This window comes from Phyllostomus hastatus, unplaced genomic scaffold (assembly GCF_019186645.2).
Source record: "Phyllostomus hastatus isolate PE091 unplaced genomic scaffold, TTU_PhHast_1.1 phas_scaffold_501, whole genome shotgun sequence".
Classification (NCBI taxonomy): Eukaryota; Metazoa; Chordata; class Mammalia; order Chiroptera; family Phyllostomidae; genus Phyllostomus; species Phyllostomus hastatus.
In genome coordinates this window covers 57,448,596-57,462,596 of record NW_025334033.1, presented here as the reverse complement: position 1 = coordinate 57,462,596, position 14,001 = coordinate 57,448,596, and positions in this window count along the sequence as shown.

The following is a 14,001-nucleotide window of genomic DNA, read 5'->3' as shown; positions in this document are numbered from 1 at the left end:
AGCTCGGAAGTAAAATCTACAATGGATGGAGGTAGTACATGGAATCAAAGTGACTCAAGAGTAGTCTGCTTCTCCTTTAAGACCACAGCTACATGTTTGGAGAGACGTGAAGGCAATAATATTACAGTGACTTAAAATTTGAAAAACTAGATCTTGTCTGTCAAAAACACATATTAAAATCACATTGTGTTTCAGGAAGTATTCTAGGCTCTAAGAAGACAGCCGTGAACATCAGAGACACAGACGCTGTCTCACGGGATTTGGTCTCACAGTGCTGAAATATTGCTTCTCAGTCAGACGAATATGTCATAAAGGCAGAATATGCAATCTAAATAGTAGTATGTATGAAAAAACCCTCCAATGTGGGAAAAAGGGTAGATAGAAAATGCCAAATTTTGGCAACATTAGAGAAATGAAGATAACAAACTAAAACTAAAAGAGAAAGTGAACAAAAATAATCACTTGAGTATTTTTTCCCTCCAAACATTAATACCAGGCAACGATACTCATTTAAATATGTTTAAGTGATTTATTGTATCTCAGTGAGAAGGCAGTACTGACCCAGTCAGCAAAATTCAACACATCACTCTTGAACAGAAGTTTGTTTTGTACAAATGGTATACATTCCCTAATCAAAACCAGTTGTTCAGAAATGAAACATGATCATATGGAAGTGAATGAATATTAGATACATGTTTAACTTATATCCTGGTTTTAATGCCTAGTATCTAATTACCATAGGATGTTCTCATTCTCATCTTTTTTGATAAAATCTAAATGGTTACCCCTGTAACTTCTAGAAATCAATTTTAGATGAGCAGTAAAAGTACTCCCATATATGATCCACAATATACCCCAGCTGAAGAAATTCCCTACATGAATAACAGCAATATTTTATTCTTAATCATTACTATGTCTTCATAATAATTATTTTGTAAATTCTAAGACATGATGAAAAAGTACCAAAAAGTGTAACATGTTAATCATAACTCCTTTGTGTGATTTTTTTCATCATTGACTTGTTTACTAAAAATATGGACCAGTGAATGGAAAATAAGACTCTTAAATATAAGGAAAAAGAGACTTAAAAATGGGGATCTGAATGAAAAGGCTCTTTAATGTACAGTTTTCCTCATTGCCCGGGCCTGATTCTAATTATAGCTAATGCATTCAAGGAACCATGGCAGAGTCAAAAAGAGTCTAGCTTGAAGTGGGAAGAAATTCTTGGAGCGGGGAGTCCTTGGAGATACTCCAAGAATGACAACAATCTACTTGTCTATATTATGTAAACCACACCGCTGATAGCAAAGATAATTACCCACTCTCATTCAGGAAGGTTAAAAGTTATCACACAATAAAAATCTTACATTTCTCTAATTATAAAGACAAAAAGAAAATTGTGGTGCAGGCTCCTGGCCATTAAAATAATAATAATAATAATAATAATAATAATAATAATAATACCCTTAAAGAAGAAAGGATAGCCAAATTACCTGAGTGGAAAGGAGGTTATATATTTTAGAAACCAGCTTTGTACAAGGCAGGCAAGTGGGCAAAAATAAGCAAAAGTGAGAAGAGTCCTTTGAAGGCAAGAGGTGGAATAGGAAGGAAGGTAGGGAACACTTGTCAGCAGTGAACACTCTGCTGTTAGGAGATATACTCTGACATTAGGTCACAGGTATATTACACACCCTGCTCAAGAATGCCCAGTTTTCAAAAATTTGATGTTGAGCTAGACAGGATGTTTAATAGAGTAAGATAATCCTTTCTAAGGCCGTAGACTGTCATTTCACGCAATCAAGCTTAATGGTTAAAGCCAAATATAATCTGTGAGATGTCAAGATTCGGAGTCAGGTCATTAAGAATTCTAGATGTATGGCAGTACTATCTCTTGATATATAAATTCATGTCTTACTCTTACTGTTATGAAAGAATCAGAAACAATGACACCTTGATGCTCTCCACAGGTGTGGGGCTAAAAAGTTCTCTTTCCACTCAAAAAAACCCAAACCATTTTTGCTTCCTTGTCCACAATTCAATAAACAGATTTAGGGCCTATGTGTTACTTAAGCTTAGGAGAAGTTGTGAGAAGATAATTTATCCTCCAGGGTTTTTTGAAAGGCAAAAGTCAATGAAGATCTTCAGATGTGGAGTACTATTATCCCAGTATTGATTAAAAAAAATAAAACAAAACAAAATATAACCCTCGATCCACAGAAGCCTCCATCAAATACCTTCTCACCCAAGCCACAGCATCAGTGCTACTCACACCAGCTTTAGGGTAAGGCAGTGAGATGATTTACTTGGAGAAAGATGAAAAATTAAACATATCCAAGCCTGGGTGATGTTTCAAGACTGTGGACTCCACAAATAGTCGAGTTCCTTGAGAAATTCCCAATTAGAAATGCAGGTAGGTGGTAAAAACTTAAGAGTAATATCTAAATGATACAATGGGATTATGGGACCATAGAAAATTAGGCTCATAGCCAGAAAAAACACATAATACAGAAGACATATCAGGCTGGGTAAGCGGCAGTAACAAACAATTCATCAGTTGCAATTTCCTATCACAACAACCATGTATGATGAATTCATTGCACATATTGTGCATTCTTACTTCCCACAGTTACTCAGAAACTCAAACTACTTGAGGATCCTCTATCTTCATATGTTGCTTCATGTTTCCTGGGGCAAGGAGAAGGAGCACATTATAGGTTAACACCTCTTCTATGCTTTAGCTCAAAGTAATACATGTCTATTTTGCTTATAGCCCTTTGGCTGGATTCTGTCCCATAGTCTAACTTAACTTTAAAGCAGAAGGTTTTAAATTGAGCTCATGGATATAAATGGACTATCCCTGAGAATCGCTGTCTCTGTTAAGGTATCCATTATGTAGTGACAGGGTCAATAAATATCTAAAGCTTACACAAAACTTTAAGACTCCTGCAAGATTAGACAGTGGGAATCTCGACAGTTGCTATATAGACTGATGATCAGAGGATCCCTCTGAAAGTTTTCTTCTGGATCAATCACCTAGGACATTTTCAAAGTCCAAAGGATGAAGGTAAATCTAACATTGTCTAAGATTAAAAAAAAATTGCCATCCTGCCAGATTAGGGAATCAAATTTAATTATAATAAAAATATTACACTTTCCCTACTTACATGAACTTCTGGAATTATTAATACCTACTACTGTCAAGAGATTCCACAAAAGCTTTTATTTTATTTATTTTTATTGATAAAATTAAAAGACTACCTGTGCTCACTCAGGTATGTTCCTCAGTCTGGAAGAAGAAAGATCCTTTTGTTGATCTCCTGGGAAGAGAAATCTTTAGCTTTGATAAGAATTCTGAGCTTTAGTGATTATATTTGACTGGATATTATATGATTATTAATTGGTAGGGGGATACATATTTTTTGAAAAATGGAGGAAAAAATTTTTATATCTAAGAGTAACTTAAGACCTCCTTATAATTTACCCAGGGTCAAAAAAAAATCCTTGGAAGAATAGAATAAAAAAGCTAAAATAAACACAAAACTATTTAAAAAGAGATCATGATTAAGACTTTTTTAAGACTGATAAAAGACATGAATCTACAGACTCAAAATATCAAGCCAAATAAATAAAAGAAATTCTCATCTAGACCAATTCATAGTAACACTACAAAATACCAAAGAAAACAGGAACATGGTGTTGGCACAATGTAAGCAAATCGCCATAGAATAGAATTAGAATTAAGACCTCTGACACAGACTCACACATTTTCAAAATCCTAATGAGGCATTACAAATCACAGAGGGAAGATGGGATCATTGAAAAAAAAATAGCATAAGGACACATAGAAAAAAAGAAAATTGAATCCTTTTCTCATGCTGAGGCATGATAGTAAAAATAGAGGAAAATTCCTGGGCAGGTGGAACGGGGAAGTTAAGACAAGAAAATAAAACAAAGCCAAACAGTTTGAGTAACTTACAGCCAGCTGGTGAATTGCAAGAATTTATCTCCCCTAACCAAGGACACTTCAGAGAGAACAGTTCACATCTCTCCCCTCTACAGAGCTTAAATTTCCCTGGTCTGAGAAATAGAGAACAGGGACCCAATTAATGTCATTAATGCCAGCTAAACCCAAGGACAGATAAATCAGAGTAACAAATAACAAAAACCACATTAAAAGCCGGACAGGCTCAAGATAAAAGTAAAACAGAATAGCAGACCAAATAATATCCCCCAAACCCCCCATGTGCTCATTTTGACACATCAGCACATTAAAAATGCACCTGAAAAGCTGATGAATATTCTGCTAAAACCCTCCCCTAGGATTCTCACCTGCAGAAAAAGAGAAAAAAAATAAAAAGCCCTCAGAACAAAGATGCAGTGTGAGCTCACCCTCCAGCATGCCCATACCCCTTCTCGGGCATGAACTTTTATTTCTTCCTAATCTTTAAGGGTCTCAAGGAGACTCACAGCCAGGGCAGCAATGGGCAGTGGTAGCTCGACCCTGGCTTACCCCTTTTTATCTGACTTCTAGGTGAGCTAACAGCAGTCCTGAGTTGGCTAGCTCCTTTCCTATCACTTTTCTAGGGAGCCAAAGCGGCCACACTCAGGCTCTCTCTTGTTACTTCTTCTGCCCTAAGTCCTTCCTTTGTTTCACCGTCCCCAGCCTTAATGAACATATTCTCAACATCGCCTGGACTTGTGTTGTCAAATCTTTCCCACGCAGAGTCAAGAACCCGCGCATTACAGGCTGGCTTGAGGAGGCAGACCCTCTCTGGACAGTGCTTGGCTGGTAACAGCTCTATACACAGAAATAACTTCCAGACGATCAAAAAGCTTAAAAATGTATTACAGATATTTAAATCTTTAGGGAAAATAATAATGAATATTTGTCTCTCTTGCAGTGAGACCAATTCTGCAGTAATATTACCAAAGTATTAAGGATAATGTAGTACAAAGTAGATATATTTGATAATGTTAAAACTAACAACTCTGTCTCTCCAAAAAAAAAAAGCATTGTAAAATAAGGAAATTATAAGCAACACACTGTAAAAAATTACCTAAAGGGAAATTAATAGACACACATATGGATATACATATGTATGTATATATGCATACATACATATGTCATATAGAAAGGAAACTTACAATGCAGTTCAAAATTTTTACAATGCTAAAAACACACACAAAAATAGAAAAATGGGCAAAAAGGTTTGAAAGGAAAGACAAAGTCCAAATGAGAATAATTATGTGAATAGTTGCCTAACCTAACTGGACAGAAACTTACCATTCCACAGCCACTGAATCACCAAACCCAAAGTGTGACAGCACGTGCTGAAGACGATATCTTACACACTCTGCTAAAACCACTTTCACAGAACAATTTTATATATTCTTGGAGAAGTAAATATTTGCATGCCCTATGACACAGAAGGTCCACTTTTAGCTATATACCCTAAAGAAGATGGTCGACATACTTGCCAGAAACTTTACTACAGCACACTTTAAAATGATGCATGTGTAATTGAAAATAATCTAAATGTCCATTTGAAGAAGGATGGCTATGAATGTTAGTATAGTTCCACGAAAAACATTATTTAGTAGTAGAAAATATACTAGAGCTACATGTAAAAAAATGTCAATCCTTGCAATGTTGAATAAGAAAGCAAGTTGCAGAATATACTATATATTCTATAGTATATATGTATATGCTATGTGTGTATGTAGATGTATATTTATTATATCAGTTTTTGATACACTCAAAAATATTTATTTTTATTTAATCTTTATCATATCTTTTCTTCACCATATTATTTTTAAGAAACATTAAAATTATGTTTAAAATACTTAAGTATGTGATTAAATCATTTTTAAAGCAAAAAATACAAAAGAAAATTTAAGGTCATGAATATATGTGAGCATTGAGCTAGAGGAATGTGATAAGTGAAAACGCATATCTAAATGCAAAGTTTTGCTTGTATTTTTCTTGGTTTGGGTAGGACTTACTTTTAAAATTGTGTTTATAAAATATATATATTTGTAAAACATCCACTCCTTTGTAAGCCTTGATTATTAAGTTGAAGAATGCCACAAAGATCATGTGCCACAGGCTGAACTAAGATCTGTGACAGAGGAAGATTCAGGGCACGGTGGGAACAACTCCAAGGAGGGACCTGAACAATCATACACGGGAACTGATTCTCCGCTTATGGGAGGGCGGCTGGAGAGTGGTTACTGGTGGAAAGAAGAGGAGACAAGTGGCTGTATTCTAGAAAGAAGCAGCAACATTTGCAAAGAGCTGGAGGTTAAGGAAGACAAGAACTGTCCTAGGAATTGTTAATAGCTTCTGTGTGTCAAAGAGTACGAGGTGGGAGCTGAGCGAGTTGAGAGTGGCACACATCGTAAAAGAATTTCTTTATCACGGTTCAACTTCTTATCTGTAGGGATTTATTTACAGGTGCAAGCAAGGGAATGGCAATAATATATGCACACATGAATCTAGGAAAATTTTAAGCCGTTGAAATAAATAATCCCCAAATTATTGATGTGCCTTTCAACGTCAATCGAGATGAGAGAAGCGGAAGAAAGGTCCAATAGTGGAAGTGACAAGGCTGACACTGATGAGAGCACGTGGACGTGAGCATCCTGACAGTGTGGCATAGACCCCGCACCTCTGCTGAACAGACTGCACCTGACCTCAGCGTAAGCAGGAAGAATCCAGTGAAAAAGCAGCCACGAGACCAGTCAGGTTTCCGTTGCCTCTCACAAGACAGATCAGTGTTTCTGGAAGGAAAGGCCACTCCACAATGCCTGGGACATGACAGATAAGTGGGGAAAGGGGCAGCCAGACTTTCACTCAAACAAAACTTTGCTTTCTGACAGTTTTAAATTACATAAAACATCTGGACCTCAGTGAACAATTGAAACGGGAATAAGGTTCATCAGCTGGAAGAGTTTGTGATAGTAACTCCTTCAAAATAAAAAGGTAACTAAAGGCAAATGCAAATGTGGGTGTATAGAGCATATGTTTTCACACTAACCAGCAAGTTTCCTCTATTCATGTAGTATCTGTTAAATCAGCCTTGAGATTCTTCTTAAATGAGAGAAGTCTACTTTTTACAAGTTAATGTGGAGTAGGCCTTTAACTGGTGTCTTTAATTAAAGTATTTTTAGTTTCTTTTTTTTCTAATTTGTGACTCCAATTGGATACTAAATACCAGAATTGTCAAATATTTACCAACCATCTTCTAACCATGTATCTGTCTAGTAAACATGTGTCCAACTCCTAGATACCATCCTTACATTTCATATTAGGATTTGGATGAACAACTCTGTACTAAAGAAGCAAGTTGTTAACAACATCAGTCAGAACATCGGGGTGAATCAGGCAGGAACACGGGGGAAGAAAGGGGGATCTGAGAAAGGGGAAACACACAAGGGACACTGATTCTTCTGAGGAGGGTCCTGGGATGGGTGGAAGAAACTAGAAACTGGAACCCATTTTTATTGGTACTAATTGGTGAAGCTGGGTGCAAAGCTCTTGCTATGACAATTCTTCCATACAGCAAACAAACCAGGAAGATCCACCTTTCTTCTCGATCCTACTGCTCTCCAGTTTCATCCAGAACCCCTTTCTCAACAGCTGACAAGAAGTGAGGCTACAAGAAAAAAATAGAGTTTGCAGGATCTCAGCCCAAGTACCACAGAGCTGAGGATAGAAGGGAAGGTTGTAGCTGAAAGACAAATGCTTAATAAACAGCATAAGAGGGTGGGTTGAAACAGTGTAACAGCTTACTTCATCAGAGCTTGTAGTATCAGCAACTGATTGGGACTATACTAGGTAGTTGTCTCATTTTTGTCTGGGTTTTTGTTTTGTTTTGTTTTATACGTGGGGCTGCTTTGTTGTCTGAGTAACCATAGGAATATTGAGTATGCAGAGTCTGGTAACACAAGGAAGCAAAATTATTAAATTCTGAAGCCCCTGGCACTTGGAAATTTAGAACCATTCATGTAAAGAATGCTAAACAAATAAGCAAAATCTGCCTTCAGAATAATGAAACATTAAATGCAATATAATGCCAAGGAGATCTGAATTCTAATATAATCATAGTATCCATTACAAATGAGCTGCAAGGAGGCTTCTCCTTTGTCAATCAAACCACAACTAATATTTAATTGAATTTGCAAATTATTGCTCCAAGTTTGCTACAGGGACCCTGTCTTATGTTAAATTATGCAGTTGCTGTTTTTATGGGTCAGAAATGGTGATGTATCAAAACTTTCACATGATTCTACCCAGTATCTCAGTGTAACAATGGCCAACCGCCTTAGATCAAATGCAGATCTTATCTTTAGAAAGTGCAGTGGTATCGTCAGCATCGGAAGAAGTTTGAATTGTGATTAACACTGTAAACTATACTTCGTAACCAGTTAATTTTATCCACTCAGACTATTAAAAAGAAATAACCTTTGGAAGTCCCAGGTATTATGGTTAAGAGTTCTATTTTCTACTGACTTCTTTTATGAAGTCAAATAGATCTTATGTAAATATCTTCTTTTATTAAATTGCCATAGTACTTGAGCAAGTTATTCAAATTATTTGAGCCTCAGTTTCCTTCTCCATAAAGTAGAAAATGTAGTAACTACCAATTGGGGTTGCTGGGGAGATTGAATGGAATACGGGATATTTAAAAGGTTTAACATAAGCTAAAACTGTAAACAACAGTAAGTGACACTTTCTCTGTTCATGTGTTATTCTTTCTAAAGAGGATATAAATAATAATAGTGTTGTTACAGAACCCTAAGCCTATGCAGTTCTGAAACAATTGTGATGGGTGCAATTGCCTGACACCTAGAAGCATGGCTCCCAAGCCAGAACTTGGTGAAAATGAAAGGGATTGTTTATTTACAAGTTATACAGATTTTGAATAATGATGGAATTCAGCCATTAGGTCCCACTCCCTTTAAAATACCCACAAACACACAGGCCTTCCTCTCTTTGCCAAATCAGTCCAGCTTCCGAATATGCCAGTCAGAGGTACCGTCTCTTAGAGACACAGAAGTCCTAAGCTCAGCACTTGTGGGCACAGGTCAGCGTCTCCAGCTTCTCCCAGCAATCCCTGCTGGGCTGGGCAGGTTCCACAATTCCTGGGACCATCAGTCCTGTCCCCATGTTCTCCAGTCCTTAATCTAAAACCATGCGGCACCTCCTTACACACCAGACCTCATGGAGGGTTGAAGGGGCCCTTCTGCACCTTTCAAATCACATGGCAGAGAGAGGCAGCCCACATGGCTGCCAGGCCTAGTTTAAATCCTGGCCCAGAGCTTCCTATGCAACCCCACTTCTGACTCCTCCCTTAATGGGTTACATCTGCTTGTTCTTTGTACAGTTCACATTCTATCAGTGTTACAAAACAAACAACGGGGGCCTGGGACGATATACTATTACTGAAAGAAACCCCCAGGTCCATTATGTCCGCCGTCTATAGGAAAGACGTCTCTCAATGCCAGAGATTTGTGAAAAGGAAAGGAAATGTTTATTTAATGCTATACAGACTTAAAGTAGTGACCTAATGTCTTCATCAAAAATCTTAAAGTCCCTTAAAACACCCACAAACAGACACAGTCCTTTCTTCTCCCTTTGCCCAGTCCAGAGTACCGTATCTCAGGAAAGGAAATAGAAGTCCATGGCTCGGGCAGTCCCTGGTTCTTCCCAGTACTCCGTGCTAGGCTGGTAGGCCTCCCTCGGTTCCCAGCACCCTCAGCTGTGTTGCTGGGATCTCTGCTAAAGCCGGGTGGTGGTTCCCCCTTCTAAAGCTGCAGGGGTCCCCACTCTGGCACAGGCATGTGGTCCTCTCTCTACCACTCCAGCCTTATGGCCCTCTCCCCCAGGGCCACGGGAGTCCCCACTCAGCCAAAACCACGTGCTTCTCTCCTCAATGGCTGCCGTGTCTGGGTTTAAATCCCCACGCTAATCTTCCTCTGCAGCCCCATTTCTGAATCCTCCCACACTTGGCCACACTTGCCCTCAAACTGCTGTCCTTTCCAGCTTTTCTGGTCGCCATCGTGGGTCTGGGCAGGTGTGACCCCATGTCATGGAGCCAATCTTCTCCGAGTTCCCACACAGGTGCTGTAACTTGGGGGACCTGCCCCCCAGCCACATCTTGGGGGAGGTCCCTTTCCATCCCCCTGGCCCAGAGCATGGCCATAGCTATTTAGCATATCCAAGCAACCAGCCAAGCCATAGATATGTTAAATGACTATGCCATGGATTAGCTGCAAAGCTGCCCTGCATGTTCTTGCTCTGTGTTTCCCTTCCCCCAACTCACACCTGTAGGGGAAGGGGTGAAGACGTCTTAAAATCTCCTGGACACCTTGAGCTCTGGACCCCATTTCAAATGTCCATTTGGGGTCCCCCCTCTTGGCTGCACCCTGTAACATCAGCTGCCATTATCATCCTGAACAATTTCGGCCCAGTGCCACAGGGTGAACTACCTTCCTGCCTCTAGTGCAGGCACTGCCACAGGGGAACCCCTCCCACACAGGCACTGTAAGCCTCCCCACTACATCACTGCTACATCACAGCTACATCATGAGTCAAAGTCATGGCCATCCCCCTGGCTCTGAGCAAGCAGCACAGCTTTTTAACATAACTGTTAAGCCAGCCAAGATGCCATAGATATGCAAAGTACTTCTCAATCATCATCCACAACTTTCCCCATCCCCCAAGCCAGGTTGGTGGGGAAGATCCTCTGAAAACCCTTGCTGTACCGCCCTGGCCAAGTGGCTCAGTTGGTTGGAGCATTGTCCAGTGCACCAAAGGGTTGCCGGTTCAATCCCAATATAGGACACATGCCTGGGTCTCCAGTCTGGCCCCCAGTCTGGACGCATGCAGGAGGCGGCTAGTCAATGTTTCTCTCTCTCTCATTGATGTGTCTTTCTCTTCTCTCCTTTCTCCCTAGAAATCAACAGATGTATCCTTGTGTGAGTATTAACAATAACAATAATAATAATGCCTATAACATAGAGTAGTTGTAAGCATCAAAATGAGTAAACATATATCAAGTATGTCCAACAGTTCTCAGAATGTAGTTAATGCTATATGAAGACATTTTCTTATAAAAACAATACATCTCAGTGGTACTACTATTGCTGTTATTTATAACTGTTATTATTGCTGTAATTTTTACTATTTGGAGGCCTTTTCCTCAGCTTCAACTCATAGGTTGTACCCAAATGACAAACTAGATGACAAAATATATTATGGAGCTCCGTTTATATGCATACAAACTAGATATGTGGGTGTATGTTGTGGTGTGTGTGTACGTGTGGAGAATATTTGATGTGCCCTAGGAATTTCTTGGTGTCAGTTATCACATTTCACCCTGCCTTGATCTCACAAAACTCTGACTACCAATACCATATTTGCCAAGGAAAATCCAAACTATGTGCTGTATTATCCTGCTCTCAAAAACAACTTGAATCCCTCGTATTATCAGTCTTACATTGATTAGGCCAACAACTCTTCATTTACTTGGAGACAGAGAAGCATCGGAACCAAGGGAAAAGGACAGCGTACATCACAGTCACATAACTCTGGGTCTGGAAAGGATGTCAGAGATCCAGTGCGGATGGCATTCGGATTCTACAAATCAGGAAACTGAAGCTGTGAGGTTGCTCTTAAGGACTTGGATTGCCACTGTTTCTGAAAGAGCCCTCAAGGTAAAACACTTTCTGCACAAATTTCTCAGAGATGAATAACATGTCCAGTGTAAGTCCATTGTGCTTGTTGGGAATTGTTTTCTGGAGGAACTCCCAACCTAACAATGAAACACCTCTTATTTGTATATAATTCTCTAAAAGAAATTTCCTTATGCTATGCAGTATTTTTTTAAGGATTTTAAATGTCTTCATGGTGACCTTTCCTACACTTTAAAACCAAGTTGAATTCCTCTTTATCCACAAGAACTTCTCTAGGCTTATCTGCATTTAAAGAAGTAATTAGTAAGAGAGATTGTCCTAAAAACCTTCCCTTCAAAATCAATCTGGAATGCATATGCTGCATGACACTGAGCTGCCTGAGACAATGATGTTGCTGTAAACCATTCTCTCCAGTGAATCAGTGCTGTGACATCTGGTCTACCTGTAGGAGTTTCAGTTACTGCGGTATTTTTTATTATTCATGGATTGTCAAAATCTGTGGATAATTCATTACTGGCTTCACGTTGCTCATTATAAACCCCAAATCCACCTAATGTATTATCATGCACTTTTTTCAGGTCAAAGTAATTTCAGTCAGCTTCTCCGTTCATGTCCCCTCCCATCCTAACACCCTTGACTGGATTTATGTATCCTTCCAAATATATATTCATATTGGTGTTCATCAGGTTTAATAAAAAAGCTATTTTCAAGGCTATAAACTTAATATATTGTTATATAATTGCCAGTGCTATTAATATGTCCCATGCTTAATGTCAGTGATTTTATTGCAACAAACGTAGTTTGAGATAAAAAGAATAATACTGACAGATATTTGGGTGCCAGTGTGTGTGTGTGTGTGTGTGTGTGTGCATGTGTGTGTAACACATTGCCTTCTATGTCAGTATATCACCATATGTGACAGGTTCTGATGAAAAGAAAATATGAGGTATAGAAGAATTTGTACATTACATTTCTTGCATTTGTCTTCATCAGTGAATACACTGTTGATGAAAGTGTCCACTGACAGCCCTGGGAAATAGCATGTGCACTTTTCAGTCGGTACAGTGAAAAGGCTCAGTTGCAAAGGGAATATCTTACAACACAAAGGCTCAAGGATTCTTTCCTGTTTCATCTGGTTGTGGAGTATAAGTTTATACAGTATGAGTTAACTTATTACTTTCATAGATTTTTATTTTAAAAAATTCTGAGGTTCACTTAAAGAGCAGAAAGTGCAAATGTTCTTGAGTGTCTCAAATTTAGGCCCTTACCATTAAAGTCAGTGGATATTCATAATAGAGAAACAAATTTGAAACACTGATCCATTTTAACTGGAAATTTACTGCCTGATCCCTGAGTGCCCTAATAGGAGGCAGAATGGTTGGATGGAGTGAAGAGAGATTGGCGAATTCACTGCTGGGAGACACAGAGCACTAAACACACAACACACAACCTCTGTATGGTCCAGCACAAATAATGCCCCTTTTTAATTATAAAATCTCTCATTACAAAACCATAAGCATGTAATTCTGTAACATAACAATATCACACTCAAGCACACTATATGACATTTTAGGTGAAATGTTTAAGTTTCTGTTCATCTCATGTGAGACATTCATGCACCCTACCAACCACACTCAATAGGCAGGCATTACTTCTGCCAGACTATGTATCTACCTATCTGTCTATCTATCTGTCTCTTATGTTTAAGGAAATTTAATCAGTTTAGACAGGCAATATAGGCAGTTTAGGAGCTCTTATCCTACACCAGGTGATGTACTGTTTTTTTATCACTTATTCTGAATTATTTAGTTTGTGTGTATATATACATACATATACATAATTTATAAAGATATAACTACATATATTTTAATTCAGCAACTCTGATTTTTTTCTGCAATGATTTATTTAACAAAATTACATGTGTCCTATCAGTGTTAAAATTACAGATTTTTTAAATCTAAAAACGTATCCAAAATAGACAGGCAAAATCATCCTAACGTATGTTTTCTCCCTACAACATTCAAAAAGTGTCTGTCATCGTTGAAGACTACAGAGAAGGCTTGTTGCCATTCTTCTTTTCTACAAAGGATTGGGAGTGCTGTTAGTATTTTCATGTTCAATAACAACAGGCTTTTCATTCCAACACAAGATGAATTCCTCCTTGTTGAGGAGAGAAATAAACATGGTATAAAGGAAGGTGGTTTCTGTAATAATTGTTTATCCATAGTAACCAAATATTAATTATCAAGAAAGTTTTTTACACATTTTTGTAAGCACTTACTAAGAAGCTAGAATATGCTAAGT